The following is an 11,382-nucleotide window of genomic DNA, read 5'->3' on the forward strand; positions in this document are numbered from 1 at the left end:
TTAATTATTATAAGCCCACTTTAAATACAAAGTATACGTAATACATATTAGCAAAAACAATATCAAATAAAGGGTAGGTTATTGTTTCGGTTAATTTTCTTGTCATTCTACTCTTTCTTATTAATATTATACTTTTAATGTATACAATAAGTTAAGTTAAAAATAAACAAGAGATGAAATAATTCAAAAAGAGTACGTCGTCGCATTTTATATACTATTAAATCTATGTCATGTGAAAAATCAGAAACCTAATTATTCAACACTAGAATATCGAGTATTAACTATTATTCCATTTGAATGCCCATATTAATCTCTTGTATTCTATAGTATACAACTGTAAAACTTTTTAATAAAATATAATTTACAGTAGTGAAATATTAAAAACTAATGACAAAGCAAAATGATATTATATAGCATCGTAGTATCCTTTTTGTCGAGCTTCGAGCGAATCATCAGATAAAACTTTCAAACTTAAATTAATTAAACAAACTATTGGAGAGTAAGCAATATTCGAGCACAAAAAAATATGTAAATATAGTGTCACGAGTAACAAATTACAATTAAAGTAATTTTAAATTGAAAATAATGATTTATTTTTTTTTTATAAAACGGCCTAGGGACGCAAACATAATACGTAAAATAAATTGTTCGTCCGTACAAATGCTGTGTATAATAAGACGTGTATAATGTGTATGGTACACTGTAGTGCTTGCATGAGGTACCACCTGTGTGACGGTGTAATGGATTTTGACGAAATTCGATCAAAACGAGGAATAATTCAGTATGCCGACGCACCACGGAGTGAAACGATTACGATTTATATTTACGATTCAATTACTTTATACACTGGCTGATTATACGTATTATATTGTGTGCTCTGGTTAATAAAAGCTAGAACAGGTACTCCCCGCAATCAGCATATTATGTATTATACCAGTTAATGCTTATTCCGTCGTCAGTCTAAAATAACTATTACATAATTTCAACTCGAAGACTTATCGACATCGTTCCCCGTTGCCAAACTATTCAATTAAATTACTGCAGTATTTTGGGTTTCTAATGCAAATAAATGTTTAAACAATGGTTTTTAAGCCTCACACGGTATCTATGCCGCGTTATAATTTATTTATTCTTCTTATTTTGTGAAGTATATACCTATTGCATATTAATAGTCTCCAAAGGATGAGCAATGAGCATTGAGCACATTATTTATTTCATTCATTTTATTCATTTAATTACTGCTGCACAATATAATAATTTAGTACTGATTATCTATATTGACTATTATACCATTACCACTGCAATGTAACAATGTACAATATAAAACTATTTTATACATACATTAATTTTTTATGAAAAATATTCATTCTTTTGACTATTGGTTAGTTTATCCCGTTATAAGGAGAAGTATATTTTTATCACTCGGCAAAGGACATAATAATTAAAATATCCATAGTTATTTTTTTTTTTAAGTATTTTCCGTCTTCAGAAAACTAAGGGCTTGTGTATATAAAACTACTACACGTTGAAGAGTAAACGAACTCACCTCTTGACGATATTATTTCCGTTGGTAAATTAAAAACGTACTTCACAGTAGGTAGGTAGTTAATGGAAATTACGTTATTGGTTCAATTCTCTGTAAAAAAAAATAAAGTAATAATAATAATATAATGTTTCAAACAACAATTTTTTAATAAATATTACCGTGACAAAGTTTAATATATTATTTATTAAATATTTTATGTTGAGCAACGTCGTCCTAGGCCTTTGATCATTGCTCATTTAAGGTCGTTTTTAATTTATTTTTAGTTAATTCAAACCATAATGCTGGGCAATCTTATAAATGTAAGTCAATATATTTTTGTATCATTATCGATCTACAAAAAGCAATTTTCGGTAAACGTCAAGCATATCATCAAAAAAAATCTTTTTGAAGCACAGTGATCAATAGTTTGATTTATTTCCTACACTCTTATGTTTGCTGTCTTACATGTGACGTATTATTATTATTTTTCTTGGCAATACTATTTGATTATTACTTATTAGTTTATACAATTGTACTACCTATGAGGATATTTTTTTTCCTCACAGAGTCCTAATGTGATTATGAAGATGTTTTCCATTCTAAAATATTTTGATCAATTAATTTTTATAATTGTTAATCCTTAAGCTATCACTTTAGGTTTAAATGTATGAGTTTATATTTATAATGCATGGAATGCCTATCCATACATTCATAGCCACCAAACGGATAAATTGAACCCAAAATAAGTTTTTAAGAATTGTATTATTCCGTCGCTATTTTGACATTAACATCAAGTATATTTTATCCGATAGACACGGTGAGTTTGATGTATCTGTTATATTAAAACGACATAATGGCTTAATCGTATTCTGCGGATTTGTTGAGTTTCATTTAATACAACCGTTTGTTCAGCATCCGTCGTAATGCAAAGCGTCTTTGTATTTTTGTTCTCTACGAAAACTATATTATATGGTGATACTATTTTTAATATCGCATATATTTATAATTGACTATCTTATATTTTTTTAGATAAAACCCAAATCAATATAAACACATTAGTTTTCTTAGTATATAAAGGATCTTCCTAATTATGTGTGACAAAAATGGTGGGGTTTCTGATGGTTCTTGTTAGGATTTTAGGATATCATGTTTCATATTAATAATAAACGAGTAAATTGATAATATAATAATAGTAATAATAATAATAATAATAAATAATAATAATAATAATAATAATAATAATGATGATGATGATGATGATGATGAGCTGCGTGGATAAAGCTTGACTACGATGACGTCATCACGCGAGTACATATAATACCTTCGCATTACTTCATGTGCTCGTGATATATATATTATACGGTTATAATACATGTATATTATATATTATTTTGCCACCGCCTTCGTTTCCGTCGTCCCTCGTAAAGGCTGATTGTACGCGGGCGAATGTGCTTTATATACTTCAAAGGAGAGAGTTTTAATGCGTTTGGTTGGGTTCGGAAGCCTCTAAATATGTATACAGTAAACATAAATACATACGTATGTATATGATCACGTCTTGTCCTCACCAAAGAGGAAGGGTAGTTATGTGTACGAGAGAGCTTTCATACGCTTATTTATGCTGCTGTTGTTGTTGTTGTTGTTGTTGTTGTTATTATTATATTATTATTATTATTATTATTATTATTATTACAAGCTATCGAAACTACCACCGTGGACACAGCTAGTTGAATTTTACGCGATACGAATATATCTATATGACTTGAGATAACATTCACTGCTATTTTTATATTACCGTCTTATCAATCCGATGTATAATATTTCGCAAGTCACATAAAATGTTGTATATAAGTCAAAGTGTTGCCCATAATAATCTATTATTTTTATAATATCATTGTATCGACGTGTTAAATGAGTAACAGGGTAAATTTATACTATCTAATGACTAGTAATAGCATCTTAAAAAAAAGTTACACTTGCAGTAATAAAACTCATACACGGTGTTGAAATACGCTTGTATCAATACCTACAAGAAATATATTGAACCATAATATTAAAATAGATTAAAATACCACTCGCCAGAGTATGTAGAACGTATGTAAGTCACATATTTTTACTGTATAAAATTGAAATATTTTCTGCAATAAGTTACAGACGGCGTTTTATAATTATTATATAGGTAAGATATATTGCAGCATTTTGGAGGCACCACGAAGTTTCAACTGTCTGGATGTGATAGCAATGGTTTAAAAAAAAAAAAAAATTATAATGGGATTATGGATCTCAGACGTGAAATTTTAGACAGGCCGCGAACTTTTCTCGGTCGCTTTGAGACGAAATTCACTGGTGTATTGAAGCAGCAACGAATTGCAGGTGAGTATATATTATTATACCCCTCACACTATCCTTTTATGCAACTAGTAATTGAATGAACAACCACAGCACAATGAAAGTACAATGGAGAAGAATTCTAAGAAATTTAATTAGTTTGATTGAGACATGGCTTGTGGTAGTCTCAAAGGTGGTGTACCTTTGAATTTTAAATGTATGGTGTATATTCGTATGGCGGTGTAGGAATATGATTGAAGTTTATGTAAACTGAGAACGAAGCAATAATAGTGTAGAGCATTCGTATTATCGATGTCATAAAAAATTAAGTACGATGCATTAAACTTTTTTTTATTTTTATTTTAAATAACTAAAGTCACTTATATACAATCGTAGATGGTAAATATTATAGTAATTGTAAGAATAAATTAATGTATAAGAGAACTGAAGAAAATTGTGAGATGAAAACATAATATAGTATTACAAATGCTCGGTGTGTATAGTGTATACTACATAGCATATTTTATTAATATTATACCTGTCGTATGTCAGCAATAACATGCCCCGGAGGAATATCGAAACGCAATATTAGACATAATATTATAACTGGATAGGCGTCATGGAACGTCAATTTCTTTTCGATAAGTATTTATTAACGAGTTGACGTATAAAATGTCATTTTGGAATCATTTCCACAAAAAAAAAAAAATATTGAAAATGATGGTTGCCTATTCTGCAGATATAAATACATTTAAATGTCGGCGTTTGTACAACAGTTGTACGGTTGATAAGATAAATCGACCGTGTTTACATTAGTAAATTATGTATAGGTAGTAGCTACTATTTGAAATAATCAAATATAAAACTGATTCATACGACCTATACAATTTTAGTACCATAAACATAAGTGATGACGGTACAAGATGAGATTTACATACCATGGAACTTGGGTAGGGAAGCCACCCACTGAATTCCGACGAAAGACTTTCAGAACGAAACCTTCCTCATCCGTGGAGCTTTACACACATCGTATTGTTTTTAATTCTTATAGAAGGAACTGTTTTCGTAAGCATAGACATGTTAATTGAGCGACTTATGAATATGCGCTTACGGAATTTAATTAATGGATTTTATCTTTATCGACTTTAGGTAGCCGTGAAACGTAGACTATAGATAAGCCCATGGAGCAGGTGTTATGTAATGTTATTACAATAATACGTTTTGTTGTTTTTACCAGTTGATTAAAAATGTCGTGGTCATTATAATTTGCAACGGATCGGTGTACTTAGAAAATTATATTGGTATACATTTCACTTGAAAATTATTACTCTAGAGCCGAAAAACAATACAAATGTCGGAACAGTGAGGCACGTGGTGACTTAGATCACAGTGCTTTATAAAACAATATTTTTCATTTAAAAATAAAATAAAATAATAATCCTCTGAATAATTTAGACATTTAAGATTCTTTTTTCGTTTTTCAATTTAACTCAAGTTATGATCATTTTAAAATGTACGAACAATTTACTATTTTAAAATGCTCATAATTTTAATCAAAATTGAAATACAGAAAAAACCCAATGTAATCGAGTAACTAATATTCTTACTTCTAAATTTGGTTATAGGCCAATTCCCTCCAAGATTAATTATAACACAAATTAATTATTTAGAATGTAACATTTGTTATTATGTTATACGTTTGAAAGACGGAGACAACACATGCAGGTATGGCGTCCTTTTAGTACGTAGAAGCTGATGCATTTTTATTTTTTAGTACAAAAATATGTCTCACATGATGAACTCTCACATATCAAATAATATTATCATTATAAATTTAATGGCCATTGATTAGTTCTTACTTTACTCGAAACTTACACATTTAATATTGTGTTAACATTTGGAGCATAGGATATGGCTGCACAGCACAATGACCACCAGCAGATTTTAAAAAATATCACATAAGCTAAAGTGCAAAAATTGAATAAAATATTATTATTAAGTTATAAATAAATCCTATAGCAATTTGAATCGAATACAATATACAATGATTTTTTAGAGTAAGCTTACTAGGAGTGTTTGAAAACCTCGACGGTAAATAAACATTAACTATTAACGGATATAAAAAATAAATACATTTAATTAATGGCAACAAAGTACGAACAAGATACTAATTATTATACTTTGTTTAAATTATCCAGAATGAGCAAAAAAGAACTGGCTCAACAGACTTTGATTTAGAATAAAGAAAAATAAATAGTATTAAAATAAAAAAGGTTGTACAAAATAAATTGGGTTTATGTGGTGAATCGAACTGCAATATTTTTTGCTATTCATTTGTAAAAACAAACAAATACCGAAAAGCCGAAAAAATCCTTAATTTTGTACTTCAATTTTCGGACGTTTATTTTTTTTTTTAATGGAATCCAGCGAGAATTTTCATCCAAAAAACATTATATTGCTAAACTTAATGAAAACAATGACTGTTTAAAAAAAGTCTTAAGTCGCTTATTAAATTTTATAATTAAAGTATTTTTAACATAATGCAATATATCCACTACTAAAATAACAAGTTTTTTTCAGTAAAAAAAAAGAGGTAATAGTAAACATAGTAAAAACTTTAACTTTTTGTTTTTGTTTTTGTGGAAAGTATGATGTATGACTTTTATATTGGTAATGAACATAAATAAATTATTATGCCATAAATATCTATCGTTCAAACATTTCTAACTTGTTGAGATGATTAATAAAAGTAAGAGACAAAATCATTTTTTCTTAAAAAAAAAGTCGTTGGTTTGATATTGACTGAGATGAACATTTATTAGTAAACACATTTGAAATGTATTCAAATATCTCATTTTTAAAATATCAAATAACAATGTAATGTGAATAGTTCATATTTAACAAACTTCAACTTTGTGTGTATTTTTTTTCCCTTGAAATGTTAAATTTAAATAAATGCAAGATTACTTTATGAAGTATAAATAGGAGATAACAAGAAAGTAAATGAGATTTTTTCGTTCAAAATAGAATGACAAACAAAATGCTAATGCACGTTAAATAAACAAAATATCCTGAAATGGTATTATACATACATACTACATAAATATGGATGCGATTTAAAACTTCTCAAATTATATCTAAATGACTTTATAGTTTAAATAACGTGTGTTAAAAATTAGAAAATGTCATATTAACTATATTAAGGTTTGAATAACAATTATTTAATCATCGTGAAAAAAAGCCACCCTTTAATGCTCAAAACAATCTCAGAACAGATTCACAGACATTATAGATAGACTATATTATAATATTTTGACAAAACTCAAAATTTTACAAATATTATTATTTTTTAATTTTTATTCATACTATTGATCACTGGTACTTACTAGTAAGTTGTATGTGGTAACTGTTGAGACTAGACCAACGCATTGTAATATTTAAAAATATTATAATTGCAACATAGTCGTACTTAGATACATATTTTTATGCGATAACTATTGATTGAAACACCTAATGGACAAACAGCAACCCTGATAAACTCAATCTAATTGTTACCCAACAGGAGTAGAGGGCTATAATTTCCCGATAAGGGAATAAAACTACCAAACGGGCCACTAAAGAACAGGATATGTGCTCCACAAATGAGGACTAAGACCCTCACCTAGATGTGAAACATGAAAAGAAAACTGCTATCTACATCACCGATGAATGTAATATCCGGTGATAACAAGGTGGAATTAAAAGAACAACGCATAAGCACAGAGTCACTACAGACGCAATGCAATAGAGGAATATCCTGGACACACGAGTTTAAAAGAAGATCTATGCCCAACACACGACCATTACTAGTCAACATATTAAGTATATCATCTTTTACTACTTATAATTTATTTATTCATTTTACTTATTTACTTATTTTATAATATCGTGTTACGTTAAATAATTGTGAATGTCATATGGCTATGCATTTAAGTACTCATATGTAGTACAACATCCTAGCTGCAGCGACACGGTAGTGCTGCGAGCTAAGTAAAAAAAAAAGGAGAAGGCTTAGCACACTACCGTAACAGAAACCTAAATATACCTATATAATATTTTGGTATTGTTTATTAAAGTCTACAGGTTTAAAAAATCTACAAAATCGTTAGAAGAGGTATCAATCGATCGAGAAAATCCTGGGTTAGGTGCATCTATAATTTGCAATGGAATTGGTTTAATAATATTTCAGTAATGAACAGTCACTGTGCGTCACGACGGCGAATTTTGTTTATATCGTATCTCTAGGTGTAATATGACTTCACGTAAAATGTACTATAACTATAGTCGGTAGTGTAACGGGGCTTGGGAACATGTTATATTTAGATAATTCAGTGAGGGTTGTCAGAGCTCTTTGAATTGTATTTTAACCGTAACTCGGGAGGTTCAAGAAAGATAGATCAAATATTACGTTTCAGTTGATATGTGTTATATTTCATATTGTTACACAATAAAATACAACAACCTTAGTTACATACCTATTAAATCTAGTATAACGAAAGACTTACTAATTTTATGGTCATCTGGAGTTCCATAGTAGCGGGCTTCTGTACTTGTCCCTGCACTAACGAACTTAACATTGTGTGTGTATGACAATTATTTGTGTATTTGTGTACCAGGATGACTATAATATGTTTATAAGACTACTTCCTCATTATCAATACTTACATTTATACTTAGCAGTTTAGTTTTAGTTTAATTTTAGTTAAAATAATTCATATAATAAATAAATACACATAACTAAATTTTGTTGAATTTTGATTATAATTACTTATATACGCATTTTACACATTAGACCATTTACTAAAATTCCAACTTATATCACACATTTTTAAACATTTATCTTTAAGTTTTTTTCACTTAGCGTTTTTTTACACGGAGTAGGTGGTGTGTTTTTGTAGGGATATATAAATTACATCAAATACTAAGAGATGGATTCCATATTATTCATAAATCATAGTATGCTAATCTGCAGTTGTATAGAATATATTTCATTTTTTCACGGTAGAAGTGGAAATTAATTTTAAAAGACTAATAAAAGAAACAGTGTCACTTTTTGGTCAGGACTTTTTGTATAAGTATAATTTGTATATTTAATATATATATATTTATTTATTTATTTTGTTAATGATAAATGTCACCAGTGTTGTTCAAGACAATTTAAATTATTTGATGCCTGAGTTAAAGTTTTTAATAATTGGATTTGAATAGGAAATAAGGAGGTTTTTACTTTTTATTCAAATAAGAAGATTATTCAGAAATAAAGTTAATGTGAAAATCGGAATGAAATGTACAATTTGAAACTTAAACAGATGCTTCCTTTATAATTTAGTGACTGCTGGATTGAAGATTTTGGATTTTGTGTATGTTTGAAGCTGCAGCAGCACCGCACATTTGTTCACCCAAATCCTAAGTCCATATTCTCATTAATATAGGACTAGTTTAAACTTCTTATTAAGTTTTAAATTTAAATAGTAGAGTCTTTCTTCTATAGTCCAGAACTAGTTAATTGATTTTGTTGGGGGGTAACCTGGCGAGGCGTTGGTCGAGAATTAGACTAAAGTATTTAGATGAGTTTTAAATAATTTTTTTGTTTTAATAGAAGCGTTAGTGGATACGTTTTTATGAAGAGGTAACGTAATGTCGGAGGACTTGTTGGTATTATTTTAGAACAATAATATTAATACGTTTATAGTATATTAAGGGCAACCACAAACACACATACGAAAAAGGTCTTTTGAAGACCAAAACATACAGATTTTGACAGAAACGGGAGTATGATAAGGGACAATAACATCTCGATAACCACTCATAATATGGCGATGATGTGATGATTCCTCCCCATGCCATAAAAACTCGCCAAACGAGTAAATTATATATGGGTGAATTTTGTCAATAATAATCAGTATTCTTTCCATTTTTGAACCTTCAACATTTCTCAAACTAAAAAAGAAAATCGAAGAATCAAGACAACGAACCAACAAGGCTGGTGACCTTGCAGCCAGCAGCAGCCCCAATATTCATAGGTGCGCGCACAAGAGGGGGGGGGGGGTCGCGTCAAATGTGGTGATTTTATAAATTGGCTTACACAATCCAACTATAGGAGGAAAACTATATATATTGTAATATTGTTAAATCATTGAAAACATTTATGGTTACCTATATCAGTAACTAGCTGTTCTTGCGAACGGTCATTTTCCAAGCTCAGTAATTGTGAAAATCAAGTTACGCAGTACCATAACACAGGATCGATTGGATGGCCTGCTTACTATATTCATTGAGCAAGAATTTGCGTATAACATAAAAATTGATGATGTAATTGATACATTCAAAAACCTTACTCCTGTGGACAGAAGGATGGAGTTGTTTTTTAGGATTTCTTATGTTATATGAATTGTGTAAGTTATAATGATTTTTTTTATAGTTATTATTATGCTGTTTCAAGTTATTATTATTATTCATTTTTATTTTAATAATGTATTATTTTTACGTACCTATTTTAATACATTTAAATAATATTTATTTTTATATTTGCATATTGAATTAAATAAATACTCTATACAATTATCAATTAAATAATTAGTTATACTAGTAATTATTAGTACAAGAATCTTTGATTCAGACTTTTTAAGGGGCCTCCCTGCGGACAAAGTCTGTTCACGCTTATGCCACCAGTGACATATAAAATCCGTCGACGACCTCAGCTCCCCTCCCAACGAAGCAACAGACAGCAACGTTCCATACTCGCTGACGGCCAAAATCCGACTAGTCTTCTACGAGGTTCCTAAAAATTACCCTATTCGGGTCAACCACCAGTTGTCACACACCAAGCTCGCCTGTCTTGGCCACGTTCTCTGGACGATACCCATGGATCGTACTCCTCTTGTATAAGCGGGCCCGACTTGTATGGTGTCGGTCCCAACCCTATACTTATATATTTCATGTGATAACATAAAACATACCACGGATTGTAAGAGAATATCGATTGTCACCAGACAATCGATCTTCAACCCTGTGTTATAACATACTTAATATTTAAATAAAAATAAAACAACCATATATGTACTGAATACCTCACGCTTTCTTGTTTAATAAGAGACGACGACGTTTATTCCGACGTGTACCGTAATACCATTAGATATCAGTTTATTTCAATACCTAACATCTTAACACGGCAAACTAAAATTATGGTAAATAAATTTAAGTAGATTAATAGTATATTAAAATTGTAATTGTAGGTGGTTTTTTCCGGCGTTTTGTTTTTTTATTTTGAGTGTATTGTATTTCCAACTGATTATCATAAAAATTAGGGCTGAATTTAGCAATATAATGTTGATATAGATTTGTAGAAAAATGTATGTTTGATAATATATGAAATATTTCAATGTTTGAAATTGATGGTTACACTTTAAGCGATTAAAATATAACAACGAATAGGTATATGGATACACGAGCACGGGGTTTGGATAATTTGGCGAGTGTCTTTGATTTGT

This window comes from Myzus persicae, unplaced genomic scaffold (assembly GCF_001856785.1).
Source record: "Myzus persicae strain clone G006 unplaced genomic scaffold, MPER_G0061.0, whole genome shotgun sequence".
Lineage (NCBI taxonomy): Eukaryota > Metazoa > Arthropoda > Insecta > Hemiptera > Aphididae > Myzus > Myzus persicae.